The 19,427-nt window shown below is 34.4% G+C and overlaps 1 pseudogene; it reads right to left on the reverse strand.

Moving 5' to 3' along the window:
* LOC131813597 (glutaredoxin-1-like) overlaps positions 1–19,427 on the reverse strand; it is a 95,545-nt pseudogene that overhangs the window by 63,283 nt on the left and 12,835 nt on the right.

The following is a 19,427-nucleotide window of genomic DNA, read 5'->3' on the forward strand; positions in this document are numbered from 1 at the left end:
TAAAATACCAACATTAAGGAAAAGTCTCTAATAAGGATAATTTCACATCTGTTTCAAGATGAGTGATATTTTACCTTAATAAGAAATAACGACAATCGTAGGCAAAAGTCTTTTAGGAGAAAAGAATATGATTGTACATTATCATAAATTGCTAAAGATCTTTTAAATTGCTTTAGACTGTTATTTTTTTTAACTTGAATTATGTTAGCTGGATTCATCTTTTCTTTCTTTCTTTTTCCACCCGAAGAGGAGAACATGGAATTGTGGTCACAGAGAGGGTTGAGAGGTGGCCTTCAGTGACTTAACACTCCTTACACTTGAGTAGTGTAGCCAATTGTCTATGTAATGTTTCTCTTTTGTTCTGTGTTCTAATGCAAAAGAGAAAAAGGTATCTTTCTTTGGAATAGAAATTTTAAAAACTTGGATCTTTTAAACAATAGGAATTGTATGAAAGGGTTTATTTTGCCCTTCTTGCTGCAGTCAAGAATTATTTAAATATCCCCCATTCTCCCTATCATTATGTATTTTGAAGGTGAAATTATGAAAAATCTATGCAACCAAACATTGAGGAAGGCTCCAATCAGGAGAGCTCCATGGGAGTGTATCTCTTAAGCTAGCATAAACATTTAGTAAGTAGGGAAGCATGGTTTGCACTTTATTTGGAGAGCAAGTTATGGATTCTGAGGAATATTCTGCCCTGGACCCATAAGGGAGGAATGAGCCCACTCAGGTGATTTCCTGCTGCCTTGTCCCAAACAGTATTCAAATGAGATGCTTTAGTACCTTCTTTTCTTTCCTTCATAAAAGAAGTATTGATCCATCTTAAGCATCTAATAGATTCATTTCAACTGCACTCTGTTCTGATTTTTTTTTGGTCTATAAAGAGGTTAACCTATGGAAAAAGTATTTGTGGGTATTTGTAGTTATACTCAGCTATGAGTGTTGGGAGGAGTCATGCAAATCAGTTAAATACAGTAGAATCAGAGATTGTGTGCACAGTGCTATAATCTCTATATGCTACCCTGTGCGTGAAAAATGGAGTTGAGAAAATGATGCTGCTTATCTGTGATCAATGTACCCTTTTATTCTGAGTTACTTTTCAGAGACTTCAGTAAAAAAAGGTTAATTAAACAGAAAGCTGAATACATGGTAGTGAGTGATCCCGAGGGTTTACTTTAAATCTAGTCTCCCTAGGTGAATACCGGTATAAGTTACCACTGTTAACACTTAGCATACATTTTACCGGATAGCTTTGTTGTAGCAGGTTATATAAATCAGCTGTAATAAGAATGGGTAACTCTCTACACTTGTATTAGCATTTGGAGTCTCTGCTTCCTTGGGAACAGAAAACACTTGGTGAAAAAAACACCAACTTCGTTTATAAAGCAGTAGTTAGTGTATGCAGTGAAGTACTACGTATGTAGTAAACTGTATAATTAAAAGTCTTCAAATTTATAAAATGCCAGAAAACCAAGAGTTATGTGGACTCTAACTACCAGAATAACTCAAGTTTAACTAGGCAAAGTTGCCAGGTTAGAAATACTTTCCAGAAGAAGCTGAGAATGTGTAAAACTCACTATAGCAATATGTCTTTATCAGGAGAAAGATTCTAGATTCACGAAGGTGTCTTTGACCAAAATTAGATTAAAAACTACTGTACACAAGAGACCCTAAAAGGCTAATTGACTTAGGTTTACGCTGCTAACGTGGCAAATCTAAAAACCCAAAACAACGTATCTTAGAAACCAACTCTCAGGAATGCTAGGCTTCTCTGAAACTGCTTATTACACTAATTTATCTTAATTTGGAGTCCTGTTTGTATGGAAGAAAATTATTTCTGATTTTTAAAGGTAGTAGTAGGTAGATTATTATGCTAAGGAGGTAGGAGGTAGATTATTATCCTAAGTGATAGGTAGATGATTGTCCTATTATTCTATTCAGTCAGTGTTACTTATTATTATTTGTTGTTTTGTTGTTTGTGTTTTACTGGATAAAATAGAGATACCAATAAAAGTATCTTTCTTGCCTATCTCTTCACTTGGAAGTTCATTTCCAAATCCAGACTGCTTGCTGAGAGAATACTCTTGGGTTATTTTTATGCCTGGATGCCCTAAAATAGTCACTCCACGAGGAATTTTAGGACTTATATGTGGCAGGATTGCTATAAGACAAAGTACCCCGAACCTACTATGTGACAGCAATACATGTTTATTACCTTCTATTTTTTTGGAGGTTGGGAATTCAGAGGTAGCTTAACCAGCTTGCTGTTGCAGTCAAGAGAGTATGTAGAGCTGTGTCATCCGAGGCTTGACTTGGCCCGGGTCAGCCATTCAGAGATGGGTCACTCACATGGCTGAAGACAGGAAGATTCTGTTCCTCACTGGCAACTGGCAGGAAGCTTTAGTTCCTCTCCACAGGGATGCCTGAGGGTTACCATGACATGGTGACTGGCTTCCTTCCCTTAAAGCAAGTGAACCAAGCCAAGGGCAACAAGAAGAAAGCCATAATGCCTCTTAAAACCTGGTCTCAAAAACCTACAACGTCACTGTCTGCCACATTCAAAGGGAGTGGAAGGTATTAACATCTATCTCTTAAAGAGAGAAGTATCTCTAAATTTTAGGTTACAGTTTAGCATCTCCACATATGATAATTAGCTGGGATTGATTGCTGCTCTGGAGAACTTGATCTTGAGATATGGGAAGCACACAGAGATGACCACTTGAAGATACCAAGACCTAGAAGCTAAGGGTTAACAAAAGCCTTGAGATAAAAAACATATATAGCAGAAATGGGGAAGTGGTGAGCTGGCAACCACTGATCTGCTTTCTGTCATTATAGTTTTGCTTTTTCTAGAATTTCCTATAAATGGAAACATATATATGTAGTCTTTGATCTGTCTTCCTTCACTTTGCATAATAGTTTTGGGATTCATCCGTGGTGTTGCGTGAGTCAGTAATATTTTCCTTTTAAATTGCTGATTAGTAATCCATTATAGAGATAAAACACAATTTATTTATTCAGCAGTTGGACATTTTGGTTATTTTCATTTTGGGGTTATTATCAATTAATCTATGAATAGTTGAATATGACTCTTCTATTGAATGTATGTTTTCATTTCCCTTACATAAGTATCTGAGAATAGAATTGCTGGGGTTTATGTTGAGCATATATTTAACTTCAAAAAAAAAAAAAAGAAAGAAAGAAAGAAAGAAGAAAAAAGAAACCCAAAACCCAAAAAACTTTAAAACAAATATTCTCCAAAGTGCTGTACCATTTTTCATTCTCGGGAACAATGTATGAAAATCCCCGTTGCCCCAAATTCATGCCAACATTTGATATTAACAGTCTATTTTAATTTGGCCATTCTAGGATGTTTTAATTTGCATTTTTCATATAACCAATGATAATAAACATATTCATGTCTGTATTTAGTTTGCTAAGTTTACCATAACAAGTACCACCAACTGGCTGGCTCAAACAACATAATTTATTTCTCAAAATTCTGGAGACTAGAAACGCAAGATCAAGATATCAAAAGGGTTAGTTTCTTCTGAGGCCTCTCTCCTTTGCTTATAGATGGACATCTTTCTGTGTCTTCACATGGTCTTCCCTCTATGTATGCTTATGTCTTAATCTCTTTTTTACAAGGAGACTAGTCAAATTTGATGAGGACGTACCTAATGACTCTAATAACCTCATTTTAATTTAATTATCTCTTTAAATATCTCATCTCTAAACAATGACAATATGAGGTATTGGAAATTAGGATTTCAATGTAGAATGGGGGGTCAGGCAGCACACAATCCAACCCATAATTGCCTGTTTGCATTAATAGACAATATTTGATGAAGTATCTCTTCAAATATTTTGTTTAATGGATTTTCAAAAGTTGTAAGAGTTCAGCACATACTCTAGATGCAAGTTTTTTATTATCTGTAAGTATTGTGAATGTTTTCTCTAAGTGTTTTCTCTTTCTGACTTGGCTCCTCATTTTTATAATCATGTCCTTTAAAGAAAATCGATTTTCAATTTTAATGACCTTGAATTTCACTTTTTTTTTTTATTTTTATTTTTTGGTCTTTTGGTGGTTTGTTCCTTTTGTGTCCTATCAAAGAAATCTTTCTCTACCCTAGGTTGAAAATATTTTCTACCTTTTTTTTTTTGTGGAAGTTTTATACTTTCAGTTCTTATATTATGACTCAGATCAGTTTGTTACAGTGTGAGGTAAGCATTGAAATTTGTGTTTCCCTGATAATGAGTAATGTTGAATATGTTTACCTGTGTCTGTTGGCCATCTGTATGTCTTCTTTGGAGAAAAATCTGTCTTCTGTCTTTTTTTAGATTTGATTATTTGTTTCTTTGGTGTTGAGTTGTGAAAGTTCTTTATACATTTCAGATATGTCATTTGTAAATATCTTCTCCCATTAGGTTGTCTTTCAGTTTTGTTGATTGTTTTCTTTGCTGTGCAGAAGCTTTTTATTTTTTTATTTTTTTTTTAAAGATTTTTTTATTTTTTATTTTATTTGACAGAGAGAGATCACAGGTAGGTAGAGAAGCTGGCAGAGAGAGAGAGAGGGAAGCAGGCTCCCTGCTGAGCAGAGAGCCCGATGTGGGACTCGATCCCAGGACCCTGAGATCATGACCTGAGCCGAAGGCAGTGGCTTAACCCACTGAGCCACCCAGGCGCCCCAGAAGCTTTTTATTTTGATGTAATTCCAGTAGTTTATTTTCACTTTAATTTCCCTTGCCTCGGGAGACCTATTTAGAAAATGTTACTACACCTGATTTCAAGGAAATTATTACAAGGATTTTTATGGTTTCAGCTCTTATATTCAGGTCTTTAATCCATTTTGAGTTTGTTTTGTGTATGGTGTAAGAAAGTGGTCCACTTTCATTCTTCTGAATATAGCTTTCCAGTTTTCTTAATATCATTTGTTGAAGAGATTGACATTTTTCCTGTTGCATATTCTTGTCTCCTTTTCAGAAGATTAATTGACTTTATTATCATCAGTTTATTTCTGGACTCTCTATTCTGTTGATTTGTTTTTGTGCCAGTACCATACTGTTTTGATTACTGCAGCTTTATAATATATCTTGAAATCTGGGATTGTGACACCTTTAGTTGTGTTCTTCTCTTACACAATTGCTTAGGCTATTTGGGGTCTTTTGTGCTTACATACAAATTTTAGAATTTTTTTTTCTAATTCTATGAAAAACGTCAGTAATTTGAGATTGTATTAAATCAGATTGGTTTGGGTGAATGGACATTTTAACAATATTCTCTCAATTCATGAACATAGAGTATTTTTTCTTTTATGTCATCTTCGATTTCATTCATCAGTGTTTTATAGTTTTAGAGTACAGGTCTTTTACCTCCTTCATTAAGTTCACTCTTAGGTATTTTATTCTTTTTGGTACAGTTGTAAATGGGATTGCTTTCTTGATTTCTATTTCTGCTACTTTATTATTAGTGTATAGAATGCAACAGATTTCTGTGCATTGTTTTTTGTATCCTGTGACTCCGTTGAATTCACTTATTCTAGTAGTTTTTAGGTGGAGTCTTTCAGGTTTTCTCTATATGACATGATATTGTCTGCAAACAGTGAAAGTTTTACTTTTCCTTGCCAATTTGGGTGCCTTACATTTGTCTGATTGCTGTGGCAAGGACTTCTAGTATATGTTGAATAGAAATGGTGAGAGTGGACATCCTTGTCTTGTTCCTATTCATAGGGGACTAGCTTTCAGTTTTTCACCATAGAGTAGGATGTTGGCTGCCAGATTTATATATACACACACATATATATACACAAACATATATATATATTATATATATATGCATTTTTTATGTTGAGGTATGTTCCCCCAATCTACTTAGTTGAGGATTTTTATCATGAATGGATGTTTTATTTTGTCAAAGGTTTTTTTCTGCATCCATTAAGATGATCATATGGTTTTAATCCCTACTTTTGTTAATGTAATATATCATGTTGACTTGTGATTCAATATCACAGAAATAAATCCCACTTGATTGTGGTAAGTGATTTTTTAAAAATGTATTGTTGGATTTGGCTTGCTTATATTTTGCTGAGAATTTTTGCATCTATGTTTATCAGAGATAATGGCTTATAATTCATTTTTTAATTGTCTTTATCTGGTTTTGATGTAAAGGGTAATGCTAGCTTCATAGAATGAATTTGGAAGCTTTCCTCCTTCTAGTTTCTGGTATAGTTTGAGAAGAATAAATATTAACTCTTCTTTAAATATTTGGTAGAATTCACCTGTGAAGCCATCTGTTCTGGACTTTTGATGGTTTTTTGATTACTGACTCAATTTCTTTGTTGGTTGTTTGTTCAAATTTTCTATTTATTCCTGATTCAGTTTTAAAAGGTTATGTTTCTTGGAATTCATCCATTTCTTTTGGGTTGTCCAATTGGTTAGTATATAATTTTTCATATTTTTTTCTTATAACCCTTTGCACTTCTGTGTTGTTAGTTGTTATTTTTCCTTTCTGAATTCGTCTGTCTTCACTCTTCTTTTGATAAGTCTGCCTAAAGGTTTATCAATTTTGTTGATGTTTTAAAAGAACCAGCTCCCAAGGCACTGGGGTGCTGATTAGGCTGCTGACTCTTGACTTTTGCCTCAGGTTGTGACCTTGGGGTCCTGCGTTTGAGCCCCGTCAGGCTCCATTTGTTCTCAGGGAAATCTGCTTGAGGATTTCTCTTCTCCCTCTGCCCCTCGCCCCCTCAAATAGATAAATAAATCTGAAAGAAAGAAAGAAAGAGAAAGAAAAGAAAAGAAAAGGAAGGAAGCAAGGGAAGGAAGGGAAGAAAGAGAGAGAAAGAAAGGAAAGAGAAGAAAAAAAGGAAAGAGAAAGAAAGGAAAGAAAGAAAAGAAAAGAAAAAGAAAGAAAGAAAACCAGTTTCTGGTTTCATGGATCTGTTCCATTGAGGTTTTTTCCTTCTATTTAATTTTTTTTTTCTGCCTTAATGTTTATTTCCCTCCTTCTACTGGCTTTGGGTTTTATTTGTAGTTCTTCTAGCTCCTTTAGATGTAAGGTAGATTACTTGAGTTTTTTCTTACTTATTGAGGTAAATTTGTATTTCTATAATCTTCCCTCTTAGAACAGCCTTTGCTGCATTCCAAAGATTTCAGACCGGTGTTCTCATCTTTATTTGTCTGCATGTATTTTTTGATTTTCCTCTTTGACTTCTTGGTTGACTCATTCATTGTTGTTTTGTTAGTATATTATTTACCCTCCATGTATTTGTGTTTTTTTCAGATTTTTTTTTCTTGTGACTTTTAGTTCTATATTGTTGCAGTTCTGTATTGAAGATACATGATGTGATTTCAGTCTTTTTGAATTCATTGAGACTGATTTTATGGCCTAATATGTGTCTGTTCTGGAGGGTGTTCTGTGTACACTTGAAATGAATGCACATTCTGCTGTTTTTCATTGGAATGTTCTAAGTCTATCTGTTGAGTCCATCCGATAGAGTGTGTCATTCAAAGCTTCTAGCTGATTTCAGTTTTCTTTCCTTCTTTCTCCCTTCCTCCTTCCCCTCCTCCCCTCCTTCCCTCTTCCCTCCATCCCTTCCTCCCTTTCTTTCTTTCTTTTGGTTTGGTTGATCTATCCATTGATATAAGTGTAGGGTTAAAGTCCTATACTATTATTGTTTTACTGTCAATTTCTTCCTTTATTTCTGTTAGTAGTCACTTTATGTGTTTCAGTACTCCCCTATGGGGTGCATAGATATTTACAATTGTTATGTTCTGTTGTTGATTGTTCCCTTTAACATTATGTAGTCTCCTTGCCTCTTGTTACAGTTTTTTATTTAAAGTGTATTTTGTCTGTTATAGGTATTGCTATGCCAGCTTTCTTTCTGATTCCATTTTCATGGTAAATGTGTTTTTTATCCTTTCACTTTCAGTCTGCATGTACCTTTAGGTCTGAGGTGAGTTTCTTTCACTTTAATTTTGAACCAGTTTTTGCTTAGTACAGAATTCTAGATGATTTCCCTTTTCTTTTTTTTTTTTAAACTTTATTGCAGAAAGAACACTGAACATGAGTTCTATCCTCTTGACATATTTTTAAATGTGTAATATATTTATTGTTGACTATAGGGACAATTTTGTATAGCAGGTCTCAAGAGCTTATTCATCTTTCTTAACAGAAATTTTATTCCTGATGATTAATACCTCACCGTTTCTCCCTCATTCCAGCCCCAGGTACTTACTATTCCATTCTTGATTCTATGAATTTGATGGTTTTAGGTAAATCATAAGTGGAACTGTGCAGTATTTATTTATGTCTGGCTTACTCCACTTTATATAATGTCCTTACTGTGGAGTTACTTACTGCAGTTTTCTTTTTAAAGGCTGAAGAGTATTCCACTGTATGTATGTATATATATATATATATATATATATATATATATCTTTTCATCCACTCACTTGTGTGTGGACACTTAGTTTGTTTCCATATCTTGGCTATTGTGCATCATGCTACAATGAACCTGAGTGTACTAATAGGTTTTCAAAATCTTTATTTCAATTCCTTTGGCTAAATACCCAGAAGTAGAATTGCCAGACCATAACTATAGTGCTAGTTTTAATATTTTGAGGAATTTCTATACCCCTATAATCATAGTGGCTGTACCATTTTGCATTCCCATCAACAGTCTGTAGGGGTTTCAATTTCTCTACATCCTTACTAATACCTAGTTATTTTTATGTATATACTTTAAGGTATGTCTCTGCTTTTCTCAGTTTCTGAAATGTAGTCTACTGTTATTTACCTTTGTTCCTCTGGTTTCTTTTAAGATTTTCTTTATTTCTGGCTTTCAGTAATTTGATTAGAAGTTGATATAATTTTCTTTAAGATTATTCATTTTTATATTTGAGCTTTTGCATTTGTGAATTTTTTAAAATCAAACTTGGAAATATTTTGGCCATTATTTCTTCAAGTACTTTTTCTGGCACTTCCCCTTCCCCAGCCCTTTTTTTCAATTTCTGGGACTCCAATTTTATATATAATACTTCATGGTGGTATTCCATAAGTTTACTGGTGCTCTGTTCATTTTTTAAAAAAAATATATATTTTTTAATTATATGTTCATGGGACTGATTTCATTGTCTCATCTGCTGTTATTGCCTTTTTAAAAAAATTCAGATACTGTGGGTCTTACCTCTGAAAGCTATATTTGACTTTAGTCATATGGAATAAACACTACATTTCCTAATTTCTCTTGCAGTTGTCTCATTAGGGTAACTAGGTCAAAGTTCTATTATTATGGACAAAGAGAAGAATGGATTTAGGAAGGAACTAGTAAGTCTTTACCAGCATCAAATGTGCTTTTTACTATTCTGATATTTCTGAAAATAAAAACCATGTAAAATGATTCCTCTTAAAAAAATAAAAGCTATATTTGGATCTTTTTCATTTTAGATGCTTACAGTTTACTCTAGATCTTAAACATAAGACTATTTACAATAGATTTGTTAATGTCCTTGTCCATTAATTCTGTTGTACTACTTTATACATTGTGAGTTTTTTGGTTTTTATTGTTGGTTTTTGTTGTTGTTTTTTATTTTGTTTTTTGGTTATGGTATATAGTTAAATTACTCCGAATTAGTTAAATCATTTTGAAGCCTTTAAGCTTTGTTAAGGAAGGAATAAAGATGTCTTCTATGTAGTGGTAATATACTCCCATTACTAAGGTAGTATGTTGTAACAACTCTACCCAATGCTCCAGGCAGTTTGATGTCTTTCCATTCTGATTTGTGGGGTTCCAAAAAAATTCTCAGTCTTATGTGAGCTTCAGAAGTTAAGCTGCCAATGTTTTCACCAGTGGTACCTTTCCTTTCCTCTCACATATATAAATCAGTTCTAAGACAAAGATTTGAGAGGATCCCTCTGCAGATCTCTAGTGTTCTCTCTCTGATACTGGCCTTCACTCAGCAAAAAGTGAGGTTCTTTTGAGTTCCTCCTCACTGCATTACAAACTGGAAATTGCTTCTGGCTAAACTGGGACAGCTGCAGGGTTTAAACTCCTTTGTTTCCATCTTTTTAGGAATTACAATCCTGACCTATTGTCCAATATCTAAAATTTATTTTTATTTCATTTACTTTATCTAGTTTTCTAGTTAAGGTAGGAAGTTAAATTAGATCCTTATTTTTATAGCTTGGCTGTAGTAGGTATTCCATATTAATTTAATAGCATTTAAACAAAGTCTATTATAAGTGCCTTAATTTTATTGATTTTTATTTTGTTCCAAATATTGGATATTTGAGTGACTTCCAATTTATCAAAACTCTTTAATTAAAAAAAAATCACTGTACATAAATGTTGGAATTAGTGACTGTTATGTTGGTCTACTTTTCCTAGAAGGGGGGTTAGTAGATTAAAAATAAAAGTCTTTTTTAATGCTTTTTTAAATGTTCTTTTTATGCTCAAGTGCAGAAAATTCCTTCTTAGAAAGCATGCCAATTTATGGAAATTCCTACTTATACTTACAGCTAACATTTATGGAAGTATTACTATATCTCACACATATTAACCACTATTAGATGCATGTTTACAAATACTAAATTATTCCATACTCAAAATGGTGGAGTGGAAAAACTAGGCAAATTTTAAAGATGAGAAAACCAAGATTTAAACATTTTAAAACAAGATATTAAGTAAAAGCTGGTAAATTATGGGTTGAAAGTTCAAACACAGGGTAATGAGGCTACAGTCTCAACTCTAATTCATTATTCTACTTCCTTACAAGCATTGCTATCATTTAAATTTTTGGCTAATTAAATACCCACAAAATGGTATTGCATTCTTTCAATTTGATTACTGGTAGAATAAAGAATTTGGGTATTTCTTCCCCCCCTTCCCCATTTCTTCTTCATTTTTAATTTTTAATTTTTTATTAACATATAATGTATTATTAGCCCCAGGAGTATGGGTCTGTGAATTGCCAGGTTTACACTCTTCACAGCACTCACCATAGCATATACTTTCCCCAGTGTTCATAACCCCATCACCCTCTCCCTACCCCCTTCCCCCCGGCAACCCTCAATTTCTTTTGTGAGATGAAGAATCTCTTATGGTTTGTCTCCCTCCTGATCCTACCTTGTTTCATTTTTCCCTTCCTTACCCCAAACCCTCTACTTTGCTTCTCAAATTCCTCATATGAGGGAGATCATATGATAATTGTCTTTCTCTGATAGACTTATTTCGCTCAATATAATACCCTCTAGTTCCATCCACGTCATCGCAAATGGCAAGATTTCATTTCTTTTGATGGATGCATAGTATTCCATTGTATATATATACCACCTCTTCTTTATCCATTCATCTGTTGATGGACATCTAGGTTCTTTCCATAGTTTGACTATTGTGGACATTGTTGCTATAAACATTCAGGTGCAATGCCCCTTCGGATCACTACATTTGTATCTTTAGGGTAAATACCCAGTAGTGTGATTGCTGGGTCTTAGGGTAGCTCTATTTTCACTTTTTGAGGAACCTCCATGCTGTTTTCCAGAGTGGCTGCCCCAGCTTGCATTCCCACCATCAGTGTAGGAGGGTTCCCCTTTCTCTGCATCCTTGCCAACATCTGATGTTTCCTGACTTGTTAATTTTAGCCATTCTGACTGATGTGAGGTGGTATCTCATTTTGGTTTTGATTTGTATTTCCCTGATGCCGAGTGATGTGGAGTACTTTTTCATATGTTTGTTGGCCATCTGCACATCTTTGCAGAAATGTCTGTTCATGTCCTCTGCCTGTTTCTTGATTGGATTATTTGTTCTTTGGGTGTTGAGTTTGCTAAGTTTTTTATAGATTTTGGATACTAGCCCTTTATCTGGTATGTTATTTGCAAATATCTTCTTCCATTCTGTTGGTTGTCTTTTAGTTTTGTTGACTGTTTCCTTTGCTGTGCAAAAGCTTTTGATCTTGATGAAGTTCCAGTAGTTCATTTTAACCCTTCCTTCCCTTGCCTTTGGCGATGTTTCTAGGAAGAAGTTGCCATGGCTGAGGTCGAAGAGGTTGCTACCTATATTCTCTTCAAGGATTTTGATGGATTCCTTTCTCACATTGAGGTCTTTCATCCATTTGGAGTCTATTTCTGTGCGTAGTATAAGGAAATGTCCAGTTTCATTGTTCTGCATGTGGCTGTCCAATTTTCCCACCACCATTTGTTGAAGAGACTGTCTTTTTCCATTGGACCTTCTTTCCTGCTTAGTCAAAGATCAGTTGGCCATAGAGTTGACAGTCTATTTCTGGGCTTTCTCTCTTATCTTCCATTGATCTATGTGTCTGTTTTTGTGCCAGTACCATACTATCTTGGCTTTGTAATAGAACTTGAAGTCTGGAATTGTGATGCCACCTACTTTGGCTTGCTTTTTCAACATTTCTCTGGATATTTGAGGTCTTTTCTGGTTCCATATAAATTTTAGGATTATTTGTTCCATTTCTTTGAAAAAAAAAAAAAAAGGATGGTATTTTGATAGGGGTTGCTTTAAGTAGCCTAGACATTTTCACAATATTTTCTTCTAATACATGAGCATGGAAAGTTTTTCCATTCCTTTGTGTCTTCCTCCATTTCTTTCATGAGCACTTTATAGTTTTCTGAGTGCAGATTCTTAGCCTGTTTGGTTAGGTTTATTCCTAGGTATCTTATGGTTTTGGGTGCAATTGTAAATGGGATCTACTCCTTAATTTCTCTTTCTTCTGTCTTGCTGTTGGTGTATAGAAATGCAACTGATTTCTGTGCATTATTTTATATCCTGACACTTTACTGAATTCCTGTATAAGTTCTAGAAGTTTTGGAGTGGAGCCTTTTGGTTTTTCACATAGGGTATCATATCATCTGCAAAGAGTGAGAGTTTGACTTCTTTGCCGATTCAGATACCTTTACTTTCTTTTTGTTGTCTGATTGCTGAGGCTATGACTTCTAGTGCTATGTTGAATAGCAGTGGAGACAGTGAATGTTCCTCCTTTGAGGAAAAGCTCTTGGTTTTCCCCATTGAGAATGATATTCACTGTGGGTTTTTCATAGATAGCTTTGATGATATTGGGGTATGTACCCTCTATCCCTACACTGTGAAAAGTTTTGATCAAGAAAGGATGCTGTACTTTGTCAAATGCTTTTTCAGCATCTATCGAGAGTATCATATGGTTCTTGTTCTTTCTTTTATTAATGCATTTTATTGCATTGATTGATTTGTAGATGTTGAACCAACCTTGCAGCCCTGGAATAAATCCTACATGGTCATGGCGAATAATACTTTTAATGTACTGTTGGATCCTATTGGCTAGTATTTTGGTGAGAATTTTTGCATCTGTATTTATTAAAGATAATGATGTGTAATTCTCCTTTTTGATGGGGTCTTTGTCTGGTTTTGGGATCAAGGCAATCCTGGCCTCATAAAATGAGTTTTGGAAGTTTTCCTTCCATTTCTATTCTTTGGAACAGTTTCAGGAGAATAGGTATTAATTTTTCTTTACATGTTTTGTAGAACTCCCTTGGTAAGCCATCTGGCTTGGGCTCTTCTTTGTTGGGAGATTTTTGATGACTGCTTCAATCTTCTTACTGGTAATGCATCTGTTCAGGTTTTCCATTTCATCCTGATTCAGTTATAGTAGTTTATATGTCTCTAGGAATGCATTCATTTCTTCCAGATTGTCAATTTGCTGGTGTACAGTTGCTTATAATATGTTCTTATAATTGTAATTCTTTGGTGTTGGTTGTGATCTCTCCTCTTTCATTCATGATTTTATTAATTTGAGTCCTTTCTCTTTTCTTTTTAATAAGTCTAGCCAGGGATTAATTAATCTTACTAATTCTTTCAAAGAATCTAGCTCCTAGTTTCATTGAGTTTGTTCAACTGTTCTTTTGGTTTCTGTTTCATTGATTTCTGCTCTGACCTTTATTTCTCTTCTGCTACTGGGTGTAGGCTTTCTTTGCTGTTCTTTCTACAGCTCCTTTAGGTGTAGGGTTAGGCTGTATACTTGAGACCTTTCTTGTTTCTTGAGAAAGGCTTGTATTGTTAAATATTTTCCTCTCATGACTACCTTTGCTGTGTCCCACAGATATTGGACAGTTGTGTTTTCATGTTCATTTGTTTCCATAATTTTAAAAAATCCTTCTTTAATTTCCTTGTTGACCCATTCATTCTTTAGTAGGATGCTCTTTAGCTTCCATCTATTTGAGTTCTTTCTAACTTTCCTCTTGTGGTTGAGTTCTGGTTTCAAGGCATTTTGGTCTGAAAATATGCAGGAAGTGATCCCAATCTTTTGGTACCAGTTGAGACCTGATCTGTGATCCAGGATGTGATCTATTCTGGAGACTGTTCCAAGTGCACTAGAAAAGAATGTGCATACTGTTGCTTTGGGATGGAATGTTCTGAATATATCTGTGATATATCCTGTGATATATCTGTGATGGACCTGTGATAGGTCCATCTGGTTCAGTGTGTGATTTAAAGCCTGTATTTCCATGTTGTTCTTTTGCTTAGGTGATCTATTTCAGTGAGGTGGGTGTTAAAGTTTTCTGCTATTATTGTATTATTTTTGATGTGTTTCTTTGATTTTGCTATTAATTGGTTTATATAGTTGGCTGCTCCCATGTTAGATCTTCTTGTTGAACAGACCATTTAAGTATGTTATAGTGTCCTTCCTCATCTCTTATAATAGTCTTTGGCTTGAAATATAATTTATCTGGTATAAGGATTGCCTCCCCAGCTTTCTTTTGGTGTCCATTTGCATGGCAAATTGTTTTCCACCCCCTCACTTTAAACCTGGAGTTGTCTTTGGGTCTAAAATGAATCTCTTGCAGACAACATATTGATTGTTCTTGTTCTTTTATCCATTCTGATACCCTGTTTCTTTTGTTTGGGGGATTTAGCTTATTTACATTCATGGTAACTATTGAAAGATATGAATTTAGTGCTATTGTATTGCCTGTAAGGTGACTGTTACTTTTTATTGTCTCTATTCCTTTCTGGTCTATGTTACTCATAGACTCCCTTTTTGCTTAGAGGATCCCTTTCAATATTTCCTGTAGGGCTGGTTTGGTGTTTGCAAATTCTTTTAGTTTTTGTTTGTCTTGGAAACTTTTTATCTCTCCTTCTATTTTTAATAATAGCCTAACTGGATATAGTATTCTTGGCTGCATATTTTTCTCATTTAGTGGTCTGAATATGTCATGTCAGTTCTTTCTGGCCTGCCAGGTCTAATGTTTTTATCCTTGTATGTTATAGACCTCTTGTCTCGAGTTACTTTCAGGATTTTCTCTTTGTCACTGAGACTTGTAAGTTTTATTATTGGATGACAGGGTGTTGACCTATTTTTATTGATTTTGAGGGGATTCTCGGTGCCTCCTGGATTTTGATGTTTTTCCCTTTGCCAAATTAAAGAAATTATCTAGTGTAATTTGCTCCAATATAGTTTCTCCTCTTTCTCTTTCTTCTTTTTCTGGGATCCCAATTATTGTAATATTGTTTCATCTTATGGTATCACTTAACTCTTGAATTCTCCCCTTGTGGTGCAGTAGTTGTTTGTCTCTCTTTTGCTCAACCTCTGTATTCTCTGTCATTTGGTCTTCTGTATCATTAATTCTCTCATTTGGTCTTCTATATCATTAATTCTCTTTTGCCTCATTTATCCTAGCAGCAAGAGCCTCTATTTCTGATTGCACCTCATTAATTGCATTTCGATTTCTACTTGTTTGTATTTTAGTTCTTTTTTTTTTCTTGAATAAAGGGATTTTATTTCTCCATAATGGGATTTTCTAATGTCTTCTATGATTTTTTTTTGAGCCTAGTTAACACCTTGATAATCATCTTTCTGAACTCTAGTTCTGACATATTACTAATGTCAGTATTGATTAGGTCCCTAGCCATTGGTGCTGCCTCTTCTTCTTTTTTTTGGGGGGGGAGTGATTTTTTTAATCCAGATAATAGCAGAGGAATGAGAGAATAAAATAGTAAAAGTGGAACAATGACCCCAGAAAAATATACACTAACCAAATCAGAAGAGAGCCAAAACTGTGGAGAGAAGAAAGCGAGGGGAATGAATATATTCATATATATTCATTCCCCTCGCTTTCTTCTTTCTTTCTTTAAAATTTTGGGAGGTAGTTTCTTCTAACAGATCAAAATACACCCATATATAAAAAATATATATATTTATATAAATATATATATAATATAAAAATATTTTATATAAATATTATTTTATATAAATATTATTTTATATAAATATATTTTAAATTATATATATATATATATAAAATATGCACACACACTCTGGTGAATAGATCAAAGCCACACACTTATTATGGGTGTATTTTGGTCTGTTAGAAGAAACTACCTCCCAAAATTTTAAAGAAAGAAAAACTTATATATATTCAATATAGTGGTAAATATATTCAATATAGTGGTAAACACAATGAAGGAATTGAATAGAATTGTAAAGATGAAAATTCTAAAATGTTCTAAAAGAGGAATTGATAAGAAGTTGTTTGGAAAAAAGAAAGGAAAGAATGCGATTAGGCTGGAGACTAGAACAAAGCCATGTGCTAGATTTAGGGTATATTTTGATCTATTATAAGAAATTGTATCCCAGAATTTTAAAGTAAAAATAAAACCTTTATGTATACACATAATAAGGTTAAATATAATGAAACAATAAAATATGACTATAATATTGAAAATAAACAGGAGTTTTAAAAAGGTCTTTATAAGATAAAATAGTTAAAAAATGTTAAAATGGGAAAGAGAAAAAAATTTTAAAAATAGAATAAGAAAAAAATAAATTTAAAAATACTTGACTTTTCTGCATGTGGCTGTCCAATTTTCCCAGCACCATTTATTGAAAAGGCTGTCTTTTTTCCATTGGACATTCTTTCCTGCTTTGTCGAAGATTAGTTGACCATAGATTTGAGGGTCTATTTCTGGGCTCTCTATTCTGTTCCATTGATCTATGTGTCTGTTTTTGTGCCAGTACCATGCTGTCTTGATGATGACAGCTTTGTAATAGAGCTTGAAGTCCGGAATTGTGATGCCACCAACGTTGGCTTTCTTTTTCAATATCCCTTTGGCTATTCGAGGTCTTTTCTGGTTCCATATAAATTTTAGAATTATTTGTTCCATTTCTTTGAAAAAGATGGATGGTACTTTGATAGGAATTGCATTAAATGTGTAGATTGCTTTAGGTAGCATAGACATTTTCACAATATTTATTCTTCCAATCCAGGAGCATGGAACATTTTTCCATTTCTTTGTGTCTTCCTCAATTTCTTTCATGAGTACTTTATAGTTTTCTGAGTATAGATTCTGTGTCTCTTTGGTTAGGTTTATTCCTAGGTATCTTATGGTTTTGGATGCAATTGTAAATGGGATTGACTCCTTAATATCTCTTTCTTCTGTCTTGCTGTTGGTGTAGAGAAATGCAACTGATTTCTGTGCATTGATTTTATATCCTGACACTTTACTGAATTCCTGTATAAGTTCTAGCAGTTTTGGAGTGGAGTCTTTTGGGTTTTCCACATATAGTATCATATCATCTGCGAAGAGTGATAATTTGACTTCTTCTTTGCCGATTTGGATGCCTTTAATTTCCTTTTGTTGTCTGATTGCTGAGGCTAGGACCTCTAGTACGATGTTGAATAGCAGTGGTGATAATGGACATCCCTGCCGTGTTCCTGACCTTAGCGGAAAAGCTTTCAGTTTTTCTCCATTGAGAATGATATTTGCGGTGGGTTTTTCATAGATGGCTTTGATGATATTGAGGTATGTGCCCTCTATCCCTACACTTTGAAGAGTTTTGATCAGGAAGGGATGCTGTACTTTGTCAAATGCTTTTTCAGCATCTATTGAGAGTATCATATGGTTCTTGTTCTTTCTTTTATTGATGTGTTGTATCACATTGACTGATTTGCGGATGTTGAACCAACCTTGCAGCCCTGGAATAAATCCCACTTGGTCGTGGTGAATAATCTTTTTAATGTACTGTTGAATCCTATTGGCTAGTATTTTGTTGAGTATTTTCGCATCTGTGTTCATCAAGGATATCGGTCTATAGCTCTCTTTTTTGGTGGGATCCTTGTCTGGTTTTGGGATCAAGGTGATGCTGGCCTCATAAAATGAGTTTGGAAGTTTTCCTTCCATTTCTATTTTTTGGAACAGTTTCAGGAGAATAGGAATTAGTTCTTCTTTAAATGTTTGGTAGAATTCCCCCGGGAAGCCGTCTGGCCCTGGGCTTTTGTTTGTTTGGAGATTTTTAATGACTGTTTCAATCTCCTTACTGGTTATGGGTCTGTTCAGGCTTTCTATTTCTTCATGGTTCAGTTGTGGTAGTTTATATGTTTCTAGGAATGCATCCATTTCTTCCAGATTGTCAAATTTATTGCCGTAGAGTTGCTCATAGTATGTTCTTATAATAGTTTGTATTTCTTTGGTGTTAGTTGTGATCTCTCCTCTTTCATTCATGATTTTATTTATTTGGGTCCTTTCTCTTTTCTTTTTGATAAGTCGGGCCAGGGGTTTATCAATTTTATTAATTCTTTCAAAGAACCAGCTCCTACTTTCGTTGATTTGTTCTATTGTTTTTTTGGTTTCTATTTCATTGATTTCTGCTCTGATCTTTATGATTTCTCTTCTCCTGCTGGGCTTAGGGTTTCTTTCTTGTTCTTTCTCCAGCTCCTTTAGGTGTAGGGTTAGGTTGTGTACCTGAGACCTTTCTTGTTTCTTGAGAAAGGCTTGTACCGCTATATATTTTCCTCTCAGGACTGCCTTTGTTGTGTCCCACAGATTTTGAACCGTTGTATTTTCATTATCATTTGTTTCCATGATTTTTTTTCAATTCTTCTTTAATTTCCCGGTTGACCCATTCATTCTTTAGAAGGATACTGTTTAGTCTCCATGTATTTGGACCATTTCCTTACACCACACACAAAAATAGACTCAAAATGGATGAAGGACCTCAATGTACGAAAGGAATCCATCAAAATCCTTGAGGAGAACACGGGCAGCAACCTCTTCGACCTCTGCCGCAGCAACATCTTCCTAGGAACAACGCAAAAGGCAAGGGAAGCAAGGGAAAAAATGAACTACTGGGATTTCATCAAGATCAAAAGCTTTTGCACAGCAAAGGAAACAGTTAACAAAATCAAAAGACAACTGACAGAATGGGAGAAGATATTTGCAAACGACATATCAGATAAAGGACTAGTGTCCAGAATCTATAAAGAGCTTAGCAAACTCAACACCCAAAGAACAAATAATCCAATCAAGAAATGGGCAGAGGACATGAACAGACATTTCTGCAAAGAAGACATCCAGATGGCGAACAGACACATGAAAAAGTGCTCCATATCACTCGGCATCAGGGAAATACAAATCAAAACCACAATGAGATATCACCTCACA

Source organism: Mustela lutreola, chromosome 13 (genome assembly GCF_030435805.1).
Source record: "Mustela lutreola isolate mMusLut2 chromosome 13, mMusLut2.pri, whole genome shotgun sequence".
In the NCBI taxonomy this organism is placed as follows: Eukaryota; Metazoa; Chordata; class Mammalia; order Carnivora; family Mustelidae; genus Mustela; species Mustela lutreola.